We start from the raw sequence: 26,200 nt of genomic DNA, 5'->3' as shown, positions 1-26,200 counted from the left end.
TTGTGAAAGGCTGGCCTACATGTTAAAGTTCATAGCCACACTGTTAATAACTACTAATACGTTTATGCTTAAAATAGTGAGTTAGGTGATTTCTTCTACTTATGTATTTAGAACTCTTGTCATGGGTTTAAACAGTTTATTTTCCTTTCCCTATAGCTTTTTCACATGTCCTTGTAGTATGTGAGTTGGCTTTCTTTTTCAAGTTCTGTGCAACTCTTTGCCATATATATGCAGTATATATGAGAACTGCTGCAGCAAGCCACAATAATTTAATTCTCTGATGAGCATATCAACATGATACATTTGCAACTCCATATATGTTGCATTCCTGCTTTACTAAAACTTAATGGTGGTATACAATTAAAAAAACAAAATTCAAGAAGGGCACTAAATTAGCACTTTGCGATCCCTCTGATATCAACCTCTTGCATCCATTGCGTGGAATTCAACATAGCGTTGAGGAGTTCATTTTGTCAGCACAGTAAATTCTGCTTATCTGATGGAACATTCTCTCCTATTCTCCCCCCTGGGGTCTTCCCAACTCTCCAGGGAAGATTTTTGTGCACAAGGGGAAGAAAACCCTGTTGTACTAATGAGAGTTCTTGTGCTGGCCTCCACTAGTGGACAGGTGAGTTGAGTCTGGTACATAGTCTTTTTTTCCAGTGGCTGTCACCTTCCCAGTCTTGGCTGCCATCCTGTTTTATGACACTGCATTGAGGGGCCCCCACGTCATTACTAAAAATAACAACTTCATGTAAACCAATCTGACGGCACCCATAAATTGCTTATGCATGCATGATGTGTGTTTGCATGTGACACTCAATCTAAAGACTTTATTTGTGGCAATTATTTATGCCCCACATTTCAGGATATAAATCTTTTCCAAGGTGGCTTACAATTAAATTATATATTGTAAGAACACTACCATCAATATTAACATATTAAAAAGTCATCATATGTAACAGTTGCAAGTACCACCTGGCTTGGGTGGTGGCAGCAGCTACTGAGAAGCTGTGTAAGGTGCAGGGGCAGTAGTAGGAGATGAGCAAGAGGTTTGATAGGCAAATCCATTGGAAACTGCTGAAAGTCCTGAGCTGGTCTTTGTTCATCCTTCTTTAGTTTTCATTCAAGTTCAGATGGTATACATAATGAGCAGATCTGACTTAACACACTAGTACACAGTGTGTTCAAGGTGTTGCAATCGGTATATAGGGCCTTATAACATCTTGGGACCAGTTTACATGCCGAATTGCCTTATCTACCCACTCAGCAGCTTCAATCAGAACTGACACTGTTGCAGGTGCCACATAATAAGTAATTCCACAGTTGTTAGAAATGGATATTTTAGTGTGGCAGCACCTGTACTTTGGAACTCCCTGCCTATTGACACCAGGCAGGCATTTTCACTGTAGTCTTTTTAGTGCCTCCTTAAAATATCTTTGTTTAGGCAAGACTATCCAGAAATGTAGACATTCACATATGTTTCAATCTCTTTTTAGCTTACCATTTATTTTAATTATATTTTAAACTGCATTTTATTTACAATTTTAATTGTTTGTATTTTGTAAATCACTTAGAGGTCTTATGACAAGCAAGCGGTATATATAAATTTTGTTAAATAAAAAAAAGTACTGTAATAAATTGATGTTCTATGGTTCACGGTGCTCTTTATTGGTTTTTAAGCAATCACTAGACACTCTCCTCTCCCTCCTACAATGTGGCTAGGATTGCCACATCCATAACTTTATATATAGCTTGAGGTATTAACCCACATTAAATATATATTTATTTTACACTATTCATGTTTAAAACTTTAGAATGACGTTAGTGCAAGTAAGTTATCATGGCAACAAAATAATAAATAATTCTGTTCAGTGGTTACTAAGGACCTGTTTGGGACAATAACATCTCCTGCAAAGAAGCAGCTTATTACTCTGTTTTTCTTTTTCACAATATAGATTGTATTTATCTTCAAATAAATACTTAAGAGGTATTTCTGTTTAAGTTATGGATTCTGTGAATACCTGTGATCTCAGATTCTGAATTGAAGACCATTTATTCAGTCTTGAGGATAATACCCCAAAGATACAGCAAGTTTGTGAACATTGGGTTTTCTGAAATGCTAGTCCTATTCAGAGCAGACCATTTTAAGGTAATGGACATGTAGGTTCATTGATTTGAGTTAACACTTTGTTGGATACAATCCATTATCACCAAATCTACATGTAAAAGTTGTGATGTACGCTTCAATCACAAATACATTCTTATTGGAAGTAGGTGGGACCACTTCTGAATATACATGCAGAGAATTTTGATGTTAATTTGCATCATTAAGTTACTTCCATATGTGAACTGCAACATGAATAAAATGTGCATTCATTTATACTGCTGTCTCTCTGTTTGTGAATGAGAATATTTTTCAGAATTAAGCCAATTTCACATGCAGATGGCACCTGTGCATTTTAATGGAAAACATGATTCACGATAGCAGATCATACAAATTCAGGGTGCAACAGTGAATTTAACTGAAAATCCTTCTGAGGATAAGTGTTTTGAATGAACACGTAATTCCATTATCCTGCATCCAAGATTCTCTTTCCAGAAGTGCAAGGGCTTTTGTGCTAGGATGAGTTTTAACATTGTACCACAGAGGAATCCAATGCAACAGTTGTGCTGGTGGGAATTCATTGTGCAACAAATTGGGCAAACTCTCTGCTGGAGTGACTTTGACTTAGTGCTGTGTTGGATACAACCTGGTGTGTGGGAAAGTGGAAATATCTGTGCAAGTAAAGAAGAGGTTTTACATAGCCTTAGTTCAGTTAAATGAAATAGAAGGCACAGCATCATTTATTCTGTAGAAGTCTGGTTCTCAGCCTTCATTATTCAAAGGGAAACATGGCTTCACGGAAGCATAATACAGAGACACACTTGCCACATGGATCCTTCAAGTTGCAATAATTCTTGCCTGCTTTTGGAGAACCTTCATGCCAGGAGATCAGAAATGGAAAACCTTTAAACCAAACATGTAGGTTCAAATGGAGAGACAAAAGGAGAGAAAAAGAAACTAAAAGTGTAGATTTAACCAGGCTTAAACTGAATTAGACTTCTGTGCTCCCAAAGAAAGCTACATAGCACTTAATCCCTTTAATCACTTCTAATTGGAATCTACTTAGAATCTAGTTCACACTTGCTGATGTTTGCATTCTGTCATGAGCTGAGTTATTTGGGAGTGCAAGCTGGACAGATATATCCCTCTTGAAATTGGACTCTCTTACTAGAATTGAGAGAAGCTAGAGTGACAGGGCATTTCAGCCTTAAGAACAAAGCATTGAGGGGGGAATGTAGGGAACTACATGTGAGTTCAGGAACCAACAGGGTAAGGGGGCCAAATAAAAAAGACCCCTCCTCCTCCTACAGTAATCTTAAAAGCAAACACCACAACAGGTTAGCTTTTAAAAGAAAAGAAAAAAACCCTTCCTGTTGTTATATAACAATGTTATAGGGTAGTTCTACGCTGACCAATGTAACATTTGTAAACTTCTTTACATAATATTTTGTGTTTCAGTTAAAATCATTTAGCTTCAGTTAACATATACCGGTAACGCAGAAGTATGCCGTAGGAAGTTTAGACGCTTCATTCTTAATTGCATTTTAAAAGATGTGACTAATGTAACAGTTTTACACCATCAAGAATTTATCTGTAACTTGGATATTTGTTTTCTATAAAAGTATGAATCAATTTTTCTCCATCTGCAGTTGGCATTCAGACCTAACGTTTCATGGGCAAGTGTCAAATGTATCGTAATGGTTATTGGAAACTGTGTTGAAAAGCCTTTCTGGCAAATTATGTGTGGACAATATAATGTGACCAATGTAACATGCGGAAAAAAACACCCAGAAATAAATGCCCCCAATGCAAGACCCTGTGCATGCATTCACAAGTTGCTGATCAGTATCAAGGCCATGTGGGAAGTTGCAGTGTTCATTACAATAATCTAATGCTTCTTCTTTTTTCATCCCAACATTGATCAATTGCAGGAAAGACAAATGTCACAGAAGCCCCCACTTAAAAAAAAGGTGATTTCATGCCAATGAATATCACTTTTTCTTTTCATTTTCCCAGTCTCAAACTCAACAATAACAAAGTTGCCAACTAACACCAGCACTTCGGTGTGGCTGCTTCTCCTTCTGCACTTTAATTCAGCCTTACCATGTTTCTCATTATTCCATGTATTTCTGGTGTTTATTTTACAGTACGTTAACATTCATTTACATTTTGTGTTCAGGACTGCCTTCAGCTTTTTACAGGGTTGCACTGTTACCTGAGGCAAGGCAATAGAACTTCAGCTCCTGAGATTAATTTTTGTATCTCTAGATTAGGAGTGGGGAACCTCCAGCCCATGGGCCAATCCTGATGTCATACATGTAAAGGTGGGGCTTGACCAAAAGGGCAGGGCTTGCCCAGCCAGCTGGTTGGTAAGAGTGCTGCACAAAGCAGGTGTTTAGCACCAAACAGGATTATATTACTATTGTTGTTGTGATTACAAAGGGAGAATTATCCTGTTGAGTTCAGGAGCATCAGAGAACCTTTTACAGGTTGTGTTCAAACTGCCTAGTTGAAGTGTCCAGTGCCCTCAGTTCTCTGCTATATAAATAAAATGACTAGTATCCTAATAACTTTATTTTAATCTTGGACTATCTCATCATTCTTTCATGAATGCTATTTTATTGATTGCTATTAGCCATGCTAACTAAATGAAAAGCCCAGCTCTAGAGGTAGTATGCCTTTGAATATGCATCGTGAGGAGAAAAACAATGGGGACAGCAATAATTATGAATTATAATTGTATTTCACCTTTTCTACAATGAGCTGAGGGTGGTAATTATGGATTTGGGGTGGGGTTATTCCTCTTTATCCTCTCACAATCCTTTTGCTTCAACACTCTGCATCTCATTGTTGGAAGCAGGATGGGAGACCAGATGGGTCTTTGGTCTGATCCATCAGGGCTGCTGTTAATTTTTCATGACGAAGAGAAACTAACACCAGCAGGTAAAAACATGGATTTTGGGTAAATCACACTGTTGTCATTAAAAATGAGCAAGTCAAAACCCTGCCCATCAAACCAAGACCGACTTCATAATTGGGTATCCTCAGCATCATCAGAAATAAAAAGTGCTTTGGGAATAGGATGTAATTCAAAGTGAAGCCTTTGCAAGACATGACCTGGCATCTTGCCTTTTGAAAAGCTTTTGCAGGAATATGAGGTAGCATCTCTTCCAGAAAACCAGATTTTATGTCACTTTTCATACTGGAAATAACTATGAGTTGGGATCAAATATATACAGTTTTGGATTCAGTTGCTGCTTCTTCTTTGGTGATCACTTGTAGCAGAGTAAGATTGTTTTCCATGAACACGGTTTTAACAATGAGTCCGTAAGTGACTGTGGAGGCCAATTCTGGACCCACATGTCCTTCCACAGTGGGGACATTGGTTTCCGCACGGGAGTTGATCATGGTGTGGATTTGCCTCTTAGCATGTTTCTCCCTTGCGTCCTGAGTTCGAGTGTCTTCAAAGCCCATGACACCTTTGGTAGAGGCTGTTCTCCAACTGGAGCGCTCACAGGCCTGTGTTTCCCAGTTGTCAGTGTTTATACTACATTTTTAAAGATTTGCCTAGAGACAGTCTTTAAAGCTCTTTTGTTGACCACCAGCATTATGCTTTCCATTTTTAAGTTCAGAATAGAGTAGTTGCTTTGGAAGACGATCATCAGGCATCCACACAACATGACCAGTCCAACGAAGCTGATGTTGAAGAATCATTGCTTCAACACTGGTGATCTTTGCTTCTTCCAGGACACTGATATTAGTTCGCCTGTCTTCCCAAGTGATGTGTAAATTTTTTTGGAGACACCGTTGATGGACTCTTTCGAGGAGTTGGAGATGGCATTTATAAGTGGTCCATGTTTCACAAGCATACAGTAAGGTTGGTAGTACAATAGCTTTGTAAACAAGCATTTTGGTTTCCCTGTGAATGTCCCGGTCCTCAAACACTCTGCACTTCAATCGGGAGAAAGCCGTACTCACAGAGCTCAGGTGATGCTGAATTTCGGCATCAATGTTAGCCCTTGTGGAAAGATAACTGCCTAGGTAGGAGAAGTGATTGACGTTTTCCAACGTTACACCACTGATTTGGATCTGTGGCGCTACAGAGGGGTTATTTTGTACTTGTTGGTGCAGCACTTTGGTTTTTTGGATGCTGAGTGATAGGCCAAGCTTTTCGTAAGCTTTTGCAAAGATATTTAGGATGGTTTGGAGGTCATCCTCTGAGTGTGCGCACACTACGTTGTCATCAGCATACTGAAGCTCTATGATGGAACCTTACTCTTTGCTTTCAGCCTGCTCAGATTGAAGAGCTTTCCATCTGTTCAATATATGATTTCTACTCCAATGGGGAGTTTCCCTTCGACAAAGTGTAGGATCATGGCAATGAAAATAATGAATAGATTTGGGGCAATAACACAACCCTGTTTAACACCAGATCCCACTGTGAATGGTTCACTTTGATAATGATTCAGTTGCACTTAGCAGTTGTCATGCCAAGTTGTATCTTGTATTTGGAGCAGAGTAAATAAGGTGACTCATTCAAAACAGTAATGCTTTGTTTTGTTTTTACACCCCAAACACTTTTTATATTGGGAAAAAATATATATATTCATGGTAGTGAAAAGTAACAGATAACTTGTGGGTTTTCTTGCCTCTTTTATCTTTGAAAATCTAAAATGTACAAAGCAGCTAATTGATTAAATGTATTTATTTGGAAAAGCACATACAGTGGTGAAAGCCTTCAGACATCCATGGCATTTCTAATCAGAGATGGTACATCACCCTCTGTTTCTCTCCACCAGCCTGGTCACTCACCTGCAAGCAGTTCCCTCTTGCCTCTGGTTTGCCAGACTGGTGCTTACACATGAAGCTGTGTTCGGGTTCCAGACAGATAATTGTTTTGCAATGTGCTCAGCTTCCTATGTGTGTGAAGAGCACAAGCTGTTTTGTGCCCTGCCATCTGAATTATGGTCTCCTAAGATTTTGTGTTTATATCAGTGGTGGTATGCTGTGGTTGGGTGCCAAACTATGCCATAGCTTGTGCTTTGTTGTGGTGATGTGGGCAGGAGCAATGCTGCAAAAGAAGCTATTCACCTGTCTGGCTGAAGTCAATAGAAATTCTTTGCAATCTGGGGGCTGGTGTTGGACCACTGGTGAATACAACTGGTCTTACATTGTGCTACAAAGGTTGCACTCTTTCCCCCAATCCAAGTACTAACTGAACCCAATCTTGCCTGGTGCCCAAAATTGGGTGTGTTGTAAAGCTTGTATTCTTTTTCATTACTAGATGACTGGCTGGCTCTTGCAACTTAAACTTATGTTAAATTTTAGGCTATTCATCTGTTAAGCTGCTAGCAAGAAATACTACATGCTCCTGGCTGCTCTTGACTTTTTTGGGAGGAAGGATGGGATAGCAATTTTTTAAATTAATAGTAATATTTGGAGTTTAACGATCCTATGGTTTGCACTCACTTTGTATGGCTGTGCTTTCCTTCAATGTAATAACTGTTGATTTTCCAGTTTACAACTTCCTGTAACTTAGTTCTTCAGGCTTTCTGGAGTTGAGTAAGGATTGAATACTCTGCTTCAGATCTTTTCTTAGAACATTTGAATATGTATTGGACATAAAGTCATTGGGATTACTAAGTGATGTAAGCAGCCTTCTCGGTAATGAATTGTTTGCAAGCTTTTGTGAGTTGACGTCCCGAGGTTACAGCGACCCTACAGACAGCTGGTAGCTTAACAAATCAGCTACTTTAGTTGATGTTGATCACAACCTTTGATTTTGTAAACAGGGATCACTGAGGAATCTCTGGAGTAATATAATGAGGATCCTTGGCTTTAATGCCTGCAGACATCCTAAAATGAAATTATTATTAAAAAAAAATATTTGGGTCAATTCTTCTTGTTTTTTAAATGTAACAATCTTAAATTTGTTAGACTAAGTCAGGCAGTGTCTTAGTTATGATGTCTGATATTGCTCTCTCTTCATATGAAGTATATTAATTATAACCGTCCATGGCTGGACACTTACTTATATTCAACTTACAGAACTTTTTTAAAAAATGAGTTTCTCTGAGAGATTAGGATATCATTGTCAAATAATTGCATTTCTCTTACACTTGTCATTATTTTCTCCTAGTTTGGGGAAGTGGTCAGGAAAATTTATTCCAGTTCATTGGTGTAATATGAGAATATATTTTCCCTATACAATAGAAGGAATTCTGCCCCTAAGAACCAAACCATCATATCCTCAAAGTCTATGTTTTAGTTTGATTTGGTCTTTATTTTGCACTTCTAATACAGCTTCTGTTTTAGATAGAATTGATTTTGATTTAATACAATGGCTTTGCATTTTTAAATTTCTCACAGGTATTGTTTTTGCAATTCCTGACCTTCAGTACTTACCTCACATCTCTGAGAAGATCCCACAGCCAGGAGAAATATCTGTTGATGTTGGACTAACCTGGTAAGAAGTGCTTTAAAAGACTCTCTTATTTTATGAATGAATGTCCCCAAGTTAATGCCTAGAACCTTTGCATGGTGCGTGTATATTGAAAGAAAAACTGGTTTAATATTATATATTAACTGGTTTAGTATTATAAAATATTCTTGCATATTGTCAAATTTGAGCTTCAACTCAAAATCCATTTTGACTCTTCCACTTCCGAAGACAAACTAAGTGGTGGACCACAGGTTAGATGGAAGGCTCATTTTCTATGACTCTGAACTTCTTACCCATAGGGTGGAGCCTTGAAATGGCAGTGAGGCCAAAGAAGCATTAATGGGCTCAGGTGGCTGAAGGCCTGATGGAATTGTTTGTTTTGTGACTGGGTTCTCTCCATGGTCCTGAAATACCTGCCTCCACCTTCCCTTGTCTTCTGGAAACCCACTCCCACCAGTCAGTTTTTCTGCCTGTTTCCACCCCCCCCCCAACTGCTCAGCTGGTCAGCATCTCCTTGAGTTGCCCACAAGCTGTGCTTTCCCACTGGAATGGGTTGTTCTCCATGCTTCACACGTTAGTACTGTAATTCAAGTAGGGCCTCAGAGTAAACTTGGGCTATCATTGTCATAGCTGGGGATGCTACTGAAACTGTGATCTCTGGACACCATGCTTAGAGTATACAAGGGACAACAATGATCCAATGAAGGGCTTAGCCCACTTATGACTCTCCTAGGTCTGTGTATAGCTATCATGATGCTGTTGGTGTGTGCCAGCATCTGAAAACTTTGTCAGGTTCACACCTGGCTAGCAAGGGATCATTTCCTCTCTGCTTCCCCTTTGCTTACCCATATGGCTTTGAATGGCAACACACACAGTCATGTGGGCCAACAAGTATTGTTCAGACTAGGGTCCTCTTGGACATGCTAGTTTAGTTTCTTAGTCACATAGAAGCTGTAGCTTCAATATATAAGAAAGACACCCCGGACCTTCCATGAGGTTTTGCTTGGATCTGGGACCCACCACCAGTATTTTCCACAGAATCATCAGGGGGAGGGACAGCAGGAAGAGCCTAATCTATTCATACTGTGGCCTTCTCCAGGACCTGAGAAGGGAATCTGCTTTTATATGCAGAAGAACCTGGTTCAATTTCCAGCATCTCCAGGTAGGGCTAGGATAAATTCCAGCTTGAAACCCTGGAGAGCTCCTGCCAGTCTGGGTAAACTATACTGAGCAAGATGGATTGATGATCTGATCTGGTACAAGGCAGCTTGCTTTGTTCCTAAGACATTGCTGTGCATGCTTAGATATTTCCGCACCATAGGTCCTTATGGGCTGATAATTTTTTTCTCCCAATCCTAGTCAAGCCTTCTCCAAGGCTCAGGATAAGCCTCTCAGTTATATTCTCCACAATGCCAAGATGCCTAGGAATGCCTCAAGGCCTCTCTGACAGGGCACCCTAATGACACCCTCAGTTTGCCAGGGACCAATTCGTGTCTAATTCAGATTCTGCAATGGTGTCTGTAGTAATTATAAGGTGGAACTATAATTCATTTTAGAATCACCTATGTTAATTCAGAAAGAACCAGCAGGTTCTGCCCATATTAGTAAAGCTACTCAAGGTACATTTTGGTAGAAGAATAGGATGAAAATACATGCATTATCTTTTTTTATAGCTAATATCCATATTGGGGTTCTTGAAGGACCGGCTTAAGTTTTTAAACTTACTCTGGAATAATTACAGAATGTGGGCAAATCACATTCTAGCTGAGGTTTGTGACCCAGCAGGAACATGTTATAATCTGTAAACAAGGCTAATGTGGATTATATATATGTGGATTAGGCACATACCTCATAATATGTCCACTCTTAGTATTAATAATAATGATTTTTTTAAAAAAGAAATTTTACCTGGAAAAGGCCTCTGTTGCATACAGAATTAAGTACTTGGTGCTATTGTGTGGTTTTCATTTCTTGCATAAAGAAAATGGGACGATTGAGCCAGATCCCATAAAACAAGCATATAATGTTGGGGTTCCCGGCAGTCCATATTTGATCCTGCTGAGGTGCTGAAATGTATCTACATAAAATTATCTTTACTTGTAATTAGCAAAACCTACCTTTCGTTTTGACCATATTTCTTAGAGATCATCCCATAAACCATTTAAACTGATAGCGATATTAGATGCCAAGAAATTAATTTCACACAGTATACTTTTTTTTTTTAAAAAGTGACTTTATCTTGTTTCAAGAAGTGCTTACTTTTTGATTTTTGTGGATATTACCAAGAGAGGATTACTTTTATTTTGGTTTCCCCCTTTTTCTTTCTCCCCACAACAGTTATATTAGAAATTTGCTGTTTTATTCTTACCTTCTTAGTAAAAATCCTTTTATCACACAATGGGTAATTTATATCCATTACCAACCCTTTCAATCCTTTTCAGTGGGGCTGTCACTGCCTTTGGCATAGTAATGATTAATGTGATCTAATAATAGTGTGCCATTATATTACCTTAGTAAAACATGTACCAACAGCCTATTCAGATCTACCAAATTCATAGCTTCCTATAATATTTTTGTTGAAAGACAGGATTACTATTTTTCAAAGCTGAATTTTCCCCCCGTTAACATATTTAATGAAATTCACAATTCTTTGCCATAGCAATCTTTTTTTTTTTTTTGTATGCATTTTGCCTCAGTGGGGGAAGGTTGTACCTTTGTGGATTATGATTTGTTAGGTGAATCCTTTGACACACAGGGAAAAATACTGGAGGTAGTGTATCTTCTTCATTAAAGATTCCCCCCTCTTTTTTCTAAAAAAACAAACCAAAACACACACATTTGCTTAAGATAATTTAACTAGATTTTCAAAGGATAAATGTTAATAGTTGAAATGTTACCTTTATTTCTCTTTAGGTTTGAATGGGTAATTAAAAACAAGTTTCAAAATGTAAGGGATATTCTGGACTTTGGATGCCTGTCTGGGAAGTTCTTTTGACAGAGAAGTATTTTAAAGCTAAAAACAAACAAACAAACAAACAAACAAACAAACACAAACACATTTTAATATATATGTAACAAATGAAACCTTTATCATACACAGGTTCATGCTGTGATAGGCAAGCTGTTCTTAGGGATGTTGTGACTCACATGTATGTATTCAGATGAGCACTCATGTGCACACACCAAGAAACAATGAGCTGGTTCACACATAAGGGTAACCCATTGTCTGAAACAAGGAATAGTTTACTGCAAATGAGCAGCAGAGCAGGCACAATTGAGTGTGTGCATCAGACTGCTGCTCTTTTCTGGTAAGACAAGATTTCCCCACTCCCAGAATATGGCTTACTGTTATGTGCAAACAAAGCCACTGATTTTGAGAGTTTTCATTTATTGTATTTAGCAGTACAGTGGTACCTCAGGTTACATACGCTTCAGGTTACATACGCTTCAGGTTACAGACTCCGCTAACCCAGAAATAGTGCTTCAGGTTAAGAACTTTGCTTTAAGATGAGAACAGAAATTGTGCTTCGGTGGCGCAGCAGCAGCAGGAGGCCCCATTAGCTAAAGTGGTGTTTCAGGTTAAGAGCAGTTTCAGGTTAAGAACGGACCTCCGGAACGAATTAAGTACTTACCGTATTTTTTGCTCCATGAGACTCACTTTTTCCCTCCTAAAAAGTAAGGGGAAATGTGTGTGCGTCTTATGGAGCGAATGCAGGCTGCGCAGGTATCCCAAAAGCCAGAACAACAAGAGGGATTGCTGCTTTCACTGCGCAGCGGTCCCTCTTGCTGTTCTGGTTTCTGAGATTCAGAATATTTTTTTTTCTTGTTTTCCTCCTCCAAAAATTAGGTGCGTCTTGTGGTCTGGTGTGTCTTATAGAGCGAAAAATACGGTAACCCGAGGTACCACTGTATTTAGATACCGCTTGACTGCAGTAAAACCTTTAAGTGGTTTACAGAAAATAAAAACACAAATAAAATACAATTTAAAAACAGGTAGTTAGCTATGTTCAAATCTCTTCATAACCACATGTTTATCGGGTGAGCAAGAATGTTTCTCTCAGAGATTTCCATATACAATATAAGAGTGTTGGGACACAGCCTCCTCATCAACACAACCTTCCCTCTTCTGAATTCCTGTTTTGGATTCCGTACCTTCCAGACCCTCATCTACTTAAATGGCTTAGGCCCCCAGATATCTGAAAAGCTGCCTCCTTCCCTGCAGACCCTCTTGGGTGCTGAGATCAGCAGAGAGGGCCCTCTTGGTAGTTCCTCCACCCTCAGGGACTGGGCTGGCTGTGTGGTGGTCCAGGATACTACCTTCTCCGTGGTGGCCCCTAAGCTGTGGAACTGCCTCCCCACAGAGGTGCATCTGGCACCTTCATTATACAGCTTCTGGAGAATGCTGAAGATGCACCTCTTTGCCCTAGCTTTTAACGCTTGAGGTGTATATTTGTAGGCCCATTGTTATTTTGTGATTGTAGGCTGTTTTTAATATTGTATTTTGATGTTGTAATCTGCCCTGAGACCTCAGGGTGAAGGGCGGAGGAATGATGATAGCAATACTACTATTACAACTCCTCATCACTTCACTGTGCTTTGACAGAAGACGGAAGCAGCACGAACACTCTCCTTGGATTAGGGCGAGTCTTCCAAAGAGGTGCCTTGGGAACCACATTGACATTTGCATTTTTTGATTCTTCGATCCACTAGGCACTTTTTATTTACTGTAGGTGGTATTGCCTTTTTTACATTACTTCCTTAAGGCAACACATAGTTAGCTGATAAAATAATATGAAGAACCTCTTTGCTGCAAAATGATATATCAAACAAAAGGGAAATGTTGCACACCTACTTGTGTGCACTGTTGTGTAAGAATCATAGAGAGAAGCTTGAGCTAATCATTCCCAACATGACATGTAATGGAACAATTACTGTAATTGAGAGATTTTTCAAACGAAGCCCTCAAATATAGCGTAGGATGCTGCGTATCACTGGGGTGGCATCTATCTTCCTTTTCATCTCTTTCTACAGTTCCTTGAGGTCCATTTTGAGTTTTGCTTGGTAATTTCCATGTTTGAGGCCTGCCCTAAATTCTGTCTTTGATAATTATTTTCTTTACTATTTCCTGTTTGCAAGAGCTGTCTACCACACCAGCCTTTTCTACCCTACCCATTTAAAATCAAGGGAGGGTTTTCTAGCCTATCTCTAGCCCCATACCTTGCATCTGGTGTTAGACAGGGTATCCAGGTAAGAGTGGGTGGTCTCCACTTTGGCAAGACTCCTAAGCATTGGGGTTTGGGAGTGTTCCCCCCTCCCTGAGCTACTGAGGACTGCTTCTTTGAATAAATACAACACAGGTATAGCTACACAGCTGAATTTGACTGGAGTCATGGAATTCATTCATTGTCACAGGAGGCAGTGGTGGCCACCAACCTAGAAGGCTTTAAAAGAGGATTAGACAAATTCATGGAGGAGAGGGCTCTCAATGGCTACTAGCCACAATGGCTGTGCTCTGCTGCCACAGTTGGAGGCATCAGTGCTTCTGAATACTAGTTGCTGGAAGCTGCAGGAGGAGAGGGTTCTCTTGTGCTTGAATCCTGCTTGCTGGTTTCCCACAGGCATCTGGTTGGCCACTGGATGCTGGACTAGATGGACCATTGGCTTGATCCAGCTGGCCTCTTCTTATGTTCTTACAGGACTGTGTTGTGTTAGACTAAACTGGAGATGGTTATAAGCAAAAGGGAAGGAAAAACAATATGCAGGTGGGAGATATACATGACTAACCAACTGAATGTTACCCATTTTTCTTGTCTCTCATGCATAAGATAATAATTACCTGTGTGACTCTAAACTTTTATGGAAACCTGCAAATGGACAGTGTCCTGTTTGAGGAAAAATTTATTTATCTATGTGAATTATATGAGTAACTGATCATGTCAAAGCTAATCAGGACAAAAGGACGTGGATTGATATATAAACCTAAAAGACACATCATCACAGTTCTGCTTTTTAATCTGTGAGCGACATTTTTTCCCCAATGCCACAGCTGTATTTTAATAATAGGCACCAAGTGGTTGCTATGTGATACACCAACTGTGTTGTTTGTGAACTTTTGGCTACAGTATAAACCAAGCCCCCCTCCCCCCGGCTCCTTATCCTTTTAGTTTTCTGGGTCAGTTCATGTTATACAATGGAAACAATGATAATCTGAGTTGTAGGCAGAGAATGTTGGCTACGGCGTGCTAAGGAAGATGAAAGCTGTTTTTGTTGGACTGGATTTTAAATTTAACAAAATATAGAAATCCATATACTATTTTGAATATCTTATTTCTAAAGACTTCCTGTCCCTAAAGGCACTCTTGTATAAAATAATACCTAATGATAGCAGTGCATTTGAATGTGGGTGGTGGGATGCAAAGTGTTCTGCTTCAAGAAGGCTTCTTCTTCTTCTGTATTAATCTAGGTCCAAATGTGTAGGAATTTCTTTTTCATGTTCAGGGTGGGGAAGTGTCTTCATGTACAGAGATTGTGTGCAGAGTATTTTCTGAATAACAGAAACGCCATGAGCATTTCAGATATAACTGCACAAACCAATGTGTGCACAGAGAAGTGGGGTAGAAGGTACAATGAATTTTTAGTTTGGGCCCATGCTGATCCATTTCAGATTGTATTAATTGAGTTGTATTAATTTACAAAGCCCTGAACAACTGAGGTCCAGGGTACTGCCTGAACCCTGAACCCTTATATCCCAACTCAGTCACTGAAATCATCTGCAGGAGCACTGTTGATCATCCCCTGCGTGGATGAGGCTCCTTTCATATTGACGTGAAACCAAGCTTTTGGTGTTGTTGACCCAGTCCTGTGGAATAAATACTCTTCCAATAGAGATTCAGCAGGTGCTTTCTGTTTCAACCTTTAAATGTTTTTGCTGAATATTTTTCCATGCCGCTAGGCTTGTGCAGACAATTAAGAAAACATCTGTAATAGTTAGCTGATGATCTGTGATTTAAAATTTTTATGTGATTTTTATTGTATAGATATAATTGTCATAAACAGCTTTGGTATTTTTTTTAAAATAAATAAATAAATTGAGGTATACAAACATTTTAAAGTAGAATAAATAATAAATAAACAGATCCCAAACTTTCTGGGAGGTGAGGCCGCTCTGAAACGAATCCAGATTAGACCTCCAAGCCTTGCTGCATCATAGCACTGTGCTGTAGAACCTAGAGGCATCGGCCCATGCTACAGCATTTGTGTGATGAATGGGGTTCCCTCCACCTCACTCCCTGCCCTATTTATGCTGTTTACGAGACATGGGAGAGAGGCAGCAGGCAAGCAACAAGGATAACTGGAGTTTAAGGATGCATTGCAGCCAGGCAAAAACACTCAAGGAGAGTGCAGGAGGCATGGTAAGGGGATTGTCCGCAAAGGGGATGTGACTTAGAGAAATTCCCTAGGGCCCAGCAGAGAGGCCTGGACGGCCACTTCTGGCCTTTGGGCTTGAGATTCTCTTGACATTCTCCCTTCAGTGCACCATGGGCTTAGTGACAACACCATCCTGTATCAGGGCCTAATCCAACTTGTTCCAGAGCCTCCAAGTGTCCCTATTTTCCACAGACGGTCCTGGATTTAAAGAAGCCATCCCGGTTTCTGATTTGATCCTGGGATGTCCTGCTTTTCCTTAGGATGTGCCTATTTTCATCGGACAAAGGTTGGAGGGTATGTCGGTTCAGAGCTCAGATTATTATTATTTATTAAATTTGTATACTATCCTTCATCCAAAGATCTCAGGGTGCTTCACAGCACAGAAATACGGAATACAAATACAAAATAGAAACAAGAATGATAACAAAAACAAAGCAAACCAATAGCATTTCCCTCCCACAAACACATTTAAAAGGAGTCCTAATCAGTTTTCCATATGCACAGAGATTACTGTACAGGTGATCTCAGAAGAATGAGCTGTAGGTCCACAAACGCAGCAGGGCTGGCCTACTACATTATGGAATAAATCAAAAATATGTATTTCTAAATGTATAGGGACCTCCAGTGAACCTAAACTGTGCTACTGCCGCCTTGCATACTTTCAGTAAAAGCTGTGGCTGCTGGTGCCCATTGAGGCTGGTGGGGCAGAAGGGAGGGATACCTACAGTTTTAGGAACCAGAGCCAATGACAGATGGAGTCCAGAGCCAATGACAGGCAACAACCTCTGATTTAATGTAGGTAAGAAGGCAGACTGGGGTTTGTGGGGCAGAGTCTCATTTACCCTTATGAACCAGCCTCCTCTGACTGCAGGGCAATATTTTTTCACAGATAAGTCAGCTGCTTGTTCCTGATTGTAATGGAAGTGAGGGGAGACATGCCAAGTGAATACATCACCCAAACTCACACAATATAGTGAATTAGCTAGAGATTCTGCCTGTGAAAAGATTTGAGAATAAGATTTCTATTTTATATTTGAGAATAGGATTACTTTGCCAATGATAACTAAAAGCAAATTACTTTTGAGGCGATATTGTAGATTAAAGTACAAAAGGAAGGAACCAATATTAGCAGCAGAAGAAAAGGATGCTGTTAATGAGTAATAAAAATATAACTGGCCATTTGAAGCCCTTAGATAACCCCAGCCACCTAACATTTGCTGTTTATTGAACAATTATCTATTTCAATCATCTGGAATGATAATCCAACTGGAGGGTAAATAACCCTGCTGCAAAATGTAGAATACCTGGAAATTCACAAACTTGATCACATATGAGATTGGCAGCATTAAATGCCAAACAGCTAATTTAAATAAGGAACATCTGTACATTATTATTTGGGGGATTTATTTTATTTTTTGCTGTCAATTTGGAAATTTGAGGGTTTAATGAGCCACTGAATGCAGATTTTTGTACCGCCTGCATGAACAGTCAATAGCAAATATATAAATATATATATGTGTATATAAATATGATAAACACACCAAAGCTTGGTGCAGAGGGCAGTGTGTGTGTGCCTTGTATTAGATTTGAAGAAAAAGTAGGTATGTCAATACCAGCATTATATCCTAATAGTGGGAGTAACATGACAGTTCAAACACATAGTGAGAAGATTAAGATTTTGGTGCATGGTTCCGTGAATTTGTAAAATAACAATGTAATTTTCTTAATACTGCTTGCTGTGCCTCAGAATAATCCAATTTGGAACAATTTATTCTGAACAGGTATGGCAAAAAAAATAGGTGGTATATCATTATGGAAGGCTGGAAAATGCATTAATTTTTATGAGTGAGTTATGAAGATCTACAACTTGGTCAGGACTTAGGATAAACATAATATTCCTTAATTAATCCATTATGGTATGGGACATATATGACACTTTTTATTGCTTTAAAAATGAAAGATGTTTTTTAAAAAGGAAATTGCTACTTCTCAAACTAAAAGGCTCTTTTCCTAAATCATAAAATTGTATCATCTAATTTGCCCAATAGTATTAATGAGACAAGCATGTAAATCCAGTGCTGAATTTTCACATAAAGGGTCATCCTCTTTTGCTATAAATACTGAATCATCCTATAATCCAAACTTTAAATTGACTTAGCGATGAAACTCAAATCAGATATGCAAGGCAAATACAAGGCCTTAAACCAAAGACTTAGGGAGGATGTTTCAGACAGAAGAAATTAAAGGTTCCTAGCCCACCATTTACTGAGCCTGTGCATGGGGTGGTGCAGGCTGTCTATGGTATAAGCAGAGTGCAAAAAATAATACTGATTTGATTGGTGATGTATCCCTTTTACACCTTTATTAAGCCATGCCATCTAATTTTACTTTTGACCTGCTTTTAGGAAGCAACTAAGTCACTCTGTTTAGCACCTGCATGCTGCTAAAATGCAAAGACCAAAGTAGCAAGCAGTTATACATTGTAGTTCAGTGGCAGAGCTCCAGACACTACTGGTGGGGAAAATACCTTTACAGTATCTGAAAGTGTAGAGAGCTGGGCTGCCATATGTCCTCTTTTTCCAGGACATGTCCTCTTTTTCATGGGTAGAGTCATCATAGTGATCTATAGTTAAACGTAGAAGTCGGCAAATGTGTCCTCTTTTTTTGCTCTTCAAAATATGGCAACCTCTCCGAGATGGGAAACACTCAGTATGCAGCCCAGATTATTGGAAGTAGGTCTTCTGCAAGAACGCCAAAGCTGAGGAGGGGAATGTCTCAACAGACATGTGTTCCTCGCAAATATGGAAAAAATGGAGTCCACATATTTTGCAGCTGCATTTTTGTGTTACGCACCATAGTAACAAAAAACAACAGCACAAAATCCCCACCCCCCACCAACACACACACTGCTTAAAAGGCCATAGCTTGTTTAATTAGCCAATGGTCTGAGAGAAGAGGAATGTTTTCAGCTGGTGCCTAAAGATATGTAACAAAGGTGCCAGACTAGTCTCCCTGGGGACACCATTCCACAGGCAGGGAGCCACCTCAGAAAAGGCCTGTTTTTGTGTTGCCACTCTCAGGACCTCCTATGTATGGGGCACATGAAGAAGTGCCTCAGATTATGATTGCAGAGTGGGGGTAGGTTCATATAGGGAGAGGCAGTCCTTGAGGTATTGCAGTCCTGAGCCATTTAAGGCTTTATAGGTCCAAACCAGCTCTTTGAATTGGGCCTGGAAACTAATTGGTAGGCAGTGCAGTTGGGTCAGAATTGGCATTATATGCTCCAACTGCTTTAATGGCTGTGTGACAGGGCTTGCAGTTTAGCTGTACACTGTCCTTATTTGTATTCTTCTGTGGGAATTAGTGTTCCTGATGCCCTTTGCAGTTAGAACAGATAAAGGGTGGTGGGAAGCTTAAATATATCTCCCTGTTTTCTTAGGAAGATGCTCTCTTTCTATGTGCGATTATGTATCATCTGGGCCACTCACTACTGGAAGACAGATGCCAACAGCTTTCCAGAGGGATAATGTGCCCTTAGCCTGAAAAATGTTTTCTACCCCTGGTGTAGACAGTACTGATCTAGATAGACTCAGCAGAAGGCAGCTTTCTGCATGTGTCTTCATCTTGTAAGCCCTACTCTGCCTGTAGGGATAGCTAGAGAGGATAGCCACCTGTTATATTGCAAGTGTGTATTTGGTGGGCTTCACTTGCACAATACTTTTTCCAGATTACTGAACAACCTGAAGTGAAATGCAGAGGCAGATCTCCCAAATAGTTCTAAGAATTCACCACATGTGCTTATGTCTGCCCTATTAGGTCTCTCTAAAGAAGAACCTGGTTTTTCAGAGGTGCGTTCTGATATTGAAACCATGTAGGAGCAGATGTAGAACATAGCCCCAGACTTGAACACTTCCTCTTTCCAAGGGTAGTTGAGCAGTTTTTGAAAGTGCCTGTTCAGCGCTGAGCCCTGAATCCATTATTACGATCGAGATTTTATAACTTTAGGGTATCTCACTAATTTCCTTAAATTTGATCAGCTCTAATAGGATCTAGCTTTTGCTGTAGTGTATTAAAATAAGAATAGACTTAAGATGATACAAAGCCAAATGTCATTAGTGAAAAGAGAATTGAATTAGAGACTTTTTATTTTGCATTGAACACATTAAAGGCAACAGAAATCTGCAAAAATACAAAAGAAATGTATTCTCTCCCCACCCTCCAAACCCGCCCGCCGGATGTCTCAGCATTAAGGGAATGAGCATTCCTTTTCTCTCTGTGTCAGAGTCACCAGGTTGTTATTCCTTTTGTTTAGTTGCATAATAGAATGTGTTGCGGTGCATTATCCTCAGTTTGTGGAGCAGCCTACAAATACTGATTGCCGTTTGAGCTTGTTATGTGAAAGTATTGCTCTGTGGACTGAGTAAATGACCAACAGTGGACTATAATCTATGAAGCTGAGAGTGAAATTGCCAACTGGAGGTCATTTTTCAAACCAAGGGGCGATAGTTTTCTACTATAAACTGAATATTACAGTCAGTATATGTTTTATTAAACCATTTAGGAAACTTGGGAGCAGTTTCGTTTAAACTTAGTGCTTGATGTGGCTCAGAGAACAAGCCCAGGGCAGCTCGCAAAAGAGGCTTGTTACAATCCCTGTATTACACACTCAATAATTATGAAGGTTCCAGGCATTAACAGCTCAGAGTGGAATCCTGCACACGATCTGTGTCTTGAGCACCCATTGAAGTAAGTGGGAATTCTCTGCCAAGCACGCTCTCTCTCCCCACCTGGTAACTTGGAACGACTTAATTTCTGCAACTGAAGGATCTTTGTGGCCGATAGGCAGCACAGAAATGAACTATAACTTAATGTATAACATAACGTTTTTATTTGGCGCTTTCTGTTTTGATTGACAGATGCTAATATTAAAGAGCATGCGAGAAGTCTGTATGTATTGCCAGAAAGCTTTAAATATATTGTACAGTAAATAAACAGAGGCATGTGAAATACCAGGCTAGAGGAGGAATATTCACACAGAACTATCAGTTCTCATGTGGAAAGGCAGAGGTGGAAACTATCACTTAGAGGAAAAACATTTGAAATATTCCACTAGTAAGGAATACAAGGAAAAGTGCTAACAGTTTACCTATCCCATTTGTGGATGTGACAAGTGCATTAGGTCAGAGGTAAGGCAACTGCAGCCTTCCAAAGGTTGTTAGACTCCACCTTCCATTCTCCCTTATCATTGGCCATAATGGCTGGGGCTGATGGCAGCTGGAATCCAACAACATCAGGATGGCCACAGGCTCGCTATCCTAGCATTCTCCTCACAGAGCTACAATTCCCTCTTCCCTGGGAACTATGGGAATAATTATCTGGGGAAATTGGGATCTCCTAACAACTCTCAGCACCCTTAATAAACTATACTTCCTAGGATTCTTTGGGGGAAGCTATTACTTTTTAAAGTGGTACAATACCATTTAAATGTACAGCACAAATGGGACTAAAGTCATTAAACAAACCTATGTCACCTTGGACCTTTTCTGTGCTTGACGCAGTACCGGATGTCTGTGTTACCTGAAAAAGTTAGCATCAAAGGCCAGGTGCTCTTGGAGGAAACTGATTTTCGAGATCCATTTCAATTGGGGTTTTGGCCTGGTTTTGGCACAGAAACTGCTTCGGCCTCCCTGTATGATGATCTCTGTTGGGAGAGAGGCAGGGGAAATATGCCCCAGTTAATTCTTTTCAACCTCTCTGTGGCTTTCAATACCATATTGAAATACCATATAATACCATATATTATATCCTTCTGGAGCGGCTGTTTGAGTTGGGGGTGGGTGGCACTGCTTTGCCGTGGTTCCGGTCCTACTTGGATGGCCATTGCCAGACGGTGAGGCTTGGGGAGTGCTCCTTGGCCCTGTGGAGCCTTCAATGTGGGGTTCCTCAGGATTCAATTTTATCCCCCATGCTGTTTAACATCTACATGAAACAGCTGTGAGGAGTCATCCAGAGTTTTAGAGTATGTTATCAGCAATATGCTGATGTCAGCTCTAGTTCTCCCTTTCATCTGCAGATGTGGCAGGAACTACCTCTCCCCATATGAACATCCCAGACCCTGCAACCATCATCTGAGGCCCTCCATGAGAGTTCTGGAGGGTGGTAACATGAGAATGGGTCTTTTCTGTGGTGGCTCCCTGTTTGTGGAATGCTCTCCCCAGGGAGGCTTGTCTGGTGCCTTCATTACATATTTTTAAGCGCCAGGCAAAAATGTTTCTCTGTAATCAGGCCTTTGGCTGATTAAGTATTCTATGGCCTTTTAAATACATATGAGGGAGCGTAGTTATGGTTTATTTTTCTTTTTGTTTTATTATGCATTTTGAATTCTCATTTTGTATTTTTATGTTGTGAACTGCCTCATGAGCTTCAGATGAAGAGCGATATACTAAACAAACAAACAAACAAACAAACAAACAAACAGCGCTGCATGGCCTTTATTTGTTATGACCAGGCTTTCAACCTTGATATAAAACTTTTGTGAGGTTTTTTTTCCTAAAAAGAAATTAGCATCCTTCACCATTTTCTCTGAGGAGTGCTTTACACAACACGACTTTCATGGCTTCATAGTTACAAAATGGCATTGCGGGTCATTTGAATTTGGCAAACTGAGCTTCTCTGAGACTTACAAGGGGAAGCAGCAGGATTGATGGTATGTCAGCATCACTCATTCTCTTATGTAAATCATTTTTTCGGTTGCAATTATAAGGGAAGCGGAGCAAGCCTTCATCTTTTCCCCTCTGCAGGTTTCTACTTATCACACTTTTAAAAAACCCACAAAAAAACCAAGCCAGGATATTTCTCAGATTGCCATTGTGTTTTGTTAGGATCCTGATTTGGAAATCTGAATTGTTGAAAGACAGAAATAGGTGTCAATTATAGGTGCATACCATATCATTGAGGAAGTATCATTCACAATGCCATTTTCCTCATAAACAGGTTGGTCAGAGCTGAATTCTGGGACTTAGTGCTAAACTATAATGGGTTTATAGGCATTATGACTGTATTGTGAATATCCTTTTCCCCCTCCCTCCTCCTGGAGCAGTGAATATATAGCATCACTTGCCTCTTTAAATTTGATTATAGTGGCTGACACCTTCTGTGTCAAAAACGGAGCTCATTCAGAGTGGAAGAAAGGAATGAAATGGGATTCATATGTACTTCTGGCTGCCAATAGAATTTGCTCCCCCCGGCACCCTCCTTTACTGGGTTGTTGTAACTGAAGTTTCCTCTTAATACCAATATAATGTCCAGGGGAGAAAACAAAGGAAGGAGTGAATGTTTCAGATTCAGGCACCAAAGAAGCAAGGCCAATGCCATCTTGAATGACAATGAAAGCCAATTGCACTTACACTATATACCAACAAAATTAAAAAAAAATTCCTTCCAGTAGCACCTTAGAGACCAGCTAAATTTGTTATTGGTATGCGCTTTCGTGTGCATGCACACTTCTTCAGATACATGCACACAAAAGCTCATACCAATAACAAACTTAGTTGGTCTCTAAGGTGCTACTGGAAGGATTTTTTAAAAATTTTGTTTCGACTATGGCAGACCAACACGGCTACCTACCTGTAACTATATACCAACAGCTCTCTTTATTTATACTGGTGGAGAGCAGGTGTGGGGAAGCTTTGTGTCTTCATGTTTTGCTAAAATGCAACTGCCATCTTCCTTGGCCCTATAAGGGCCCTACTGCCCCTTTGCTGGGCCTACGTACTTTAGAGTTAAGAAGTAATTATTCTGTAAGCTGTCAATCATTGGAATGAACAGAAACAACTCTACAATTTTTGCAAACATCTTTACCAATTTGCTGTGCTCCTGAACCATGTTCTGGTTCAGAAGCATCTAGAGGGCCCAGAGTTCCCCAAACCAGGTGTAAATAGTTGCTGGAGATAGTATTGTTTCACTTATCCTTCTCAGGGTGTATCGTGTTTTAGTACGAAGGAAATGCCTCCCATCAGTGCAGTACTGGGGCCTCCTATTTATATGGCAGCTGAAGGCTAAGGATGAAATCAGGCATCTCAATTTCAGCGAAACCCAATTTCAGTTTGATAGTAAATCAAGGTCAAATTGCTGCTGCTTCTTTTCACCCAAGACTAGGGCTGAACAAATCTGATTCTCATTTTTTCAAGTTCTCCAAATTTCCACATCAGGTTTTTTTTTTTTTAAAGTCATCATGAAAATTCATTGGTATTTTAGCACAAATTTCTCTGAATATACACACTTTTAAATGCAAGTTTGCCAAATATGCATATTTTGGAAACCAACTTCCGCTAATATAATGCCTTTTTGCATGTTATGTTCACTAATATATGCAGTTTTATGTACACTTTCACATAGTATATACATTTTTGTATATATTACATGGTTGAAGAACTGCACTGCAAAATTCAGAGAAATGCAAATTTCAAAGGACAACTGTGTTTTGGTTCACTTATTGTTTCAGAAATTGTGAAGTAGGTAGGCTCACCTTTAAATGTGAACTGAATCAAATTCCTTGCCCATCGCTTCCCACAATGCTACTGATTGTTGAATGTACCGTAATGCTTACCAGTACTTGAGTCTGAAACATCACAATCTCAGTGACAATTCAACTACCGTATTTTTTGCTCTATAAGACTCACTTTTTCTCCTCCTAAAAAGTAAGGGGAAATGTGTGTGCGTCTTATGGAGTGAATGCAAGCTGCGCAGCTATCCCAGAAGCCAGAACAGCAAGAGGGATTGCTGCTTTCACTGCACAGTGATCCCTCTTGCTGTTCTGGCTTCTGAGATTCAGAATATTTTTTTTCTTGTTTTCCTCCTCCAAAAACTAGGTGCGTCTTGTGGTCTGGTGCGTCTTATAGAGCAAAAAATACGGTAAATGCAATGGGCCACATGGTCCTGTTCATTCTTTTTTCTTTGAAACCTGCTTTCTTTGGGTTGAGGGCCTGTATTACAAAGCTCTTTGTCTTCTACAGACTGTTTCTGGGTATTATTGATTACACCACAGATAAGTCTCAGCTTCCCCACATTGTATCACAGCTGTGGGAAAACTTTGGTTCTCCAGATGCTGCTGAACTGCAACTCGCATCAGCCCCCAGCAAGCAGGGCCAGTGACCAGTGATGATGGCATTTGTAGCACAACAACATCTGGAGAACCAAAGGTTCCCACACCTGTTATATCAGAAGCAGAGCAGTCAGAAATTGCAAGTTACTGTGTTTCTGCAAGGGCCATTTCTTGCTATGCTCAAGGCAGTTCACTTTGAGAAAGTTATGATGTATCTGCTATTGAAAGACTTCTGATTTAGAAAGCTTTACAGCCTTTGTAGTTCAGGATTATTTCTGACTTTCGATGTGAGGAGCTGTTTCAAATCACTCCCGTTTCTCAAAGCCAGGCACAGGAGTATTTGTTAATGGCATATGCATCAAGAGTTCCAAGAAAGACTTGGGTGCTGCTGAGTGACTTCCAGAACTCGAGTGCACCTATCTCTTCCTTCGATTTAGTTCCACATAATCATACTTCAAATTCTAGAGAAAATTGGTTCTTTTTTTTAAAAAAAATGATGAATAAGCTCTAGTGCTCTTGGGAACTTTTGGATGAACAAAAGTGCTATTTTTACATGCAGACGTTCCAGTCCTATGACTATTTACATGGTAGTGAGTCCCATTGAGTTAAACAGGACTTACTTTTAAGGAAGTGCATCTAGGACTGCCACCATAAATGAGGAGTCAGAGAAAATGGGAGCAGGAACCAGTGAATGAGGCTAATGAGCATTTTCTATGTAGCCAAGGATTGGGATAACCGAGCTTCTACTGAAAGACAGCCTTTTCCTTGAATGGGGTAATTCATGATCCTTAGGGTGCCACAGACTTGTATTATACTCTATCCTGTATAACATTGCCATGATAATCTCAGATAACTTTGTTCTTTTCAGTGCTTTCTTGTGCTTTATATAGGTTAATCTTTGTCCTTCAAGTGCATGTTTGAGGCTGTGGATGATTATCAGTGGGGAAGAAAAGTGTGCATCAGGGGCCATATGGGGGAAAAATATGCATAGAACACTCACATATCACATACAGCAAATGACTGCTAGGAAACATAATGGAGTAATGCATTAATATATACAGTAAACATGTTATGCAGTCAAATGAGAAAGTGACAGGTGCATTTATTTATATATTTTTGT

General features: G+C 39.8%; 1 protein-coding gene across 4 annotated transcripts in view; it reads left to right on the top strand.

Annotated features, from left to right (window-relative positions):
* The window catches only part of ZNF536 (zinc finger protein 536), a 446,360-nt gene that overhangs the window by 75,331 nt on the left and 344,829 nt on the right, over positions 1 to 26,200 (top strand). For 2 of the 4 annotated variants that reach the window (XM_083625984.1, XM_083625986.1), the window contains one exon: positions 8,477 to 8,573. The exons of the other annotated variants lie outside the window; for them this stretch is intronic. The gene's annotated coding sequence lies outside the window, so the exon portion shown is untranslated. Of the gene's footprint in view, positions 1 to 8,476; positions 8,574 to 26,200 lie in introns of those variants that run through there. 4 annotated transcript variants of the gene reach the window in all.

Source organism: Podarcis filfolensis (genome assembly GCF_964270895.1).
Source record: "Podarcis filfolensis genome assembly, chromosome: 8".
NCBI lineage: Eukaryota > Metazoa > Chordata > Lepidosauria > Squamata > Lacertidae > Podarcis > Podarcis filfolensis.
The sequence above is the reverse complement of the archived record's forward strand: the minus strand, read 5'-3'. Positions and strand labels throughout refer to the sequence as shown.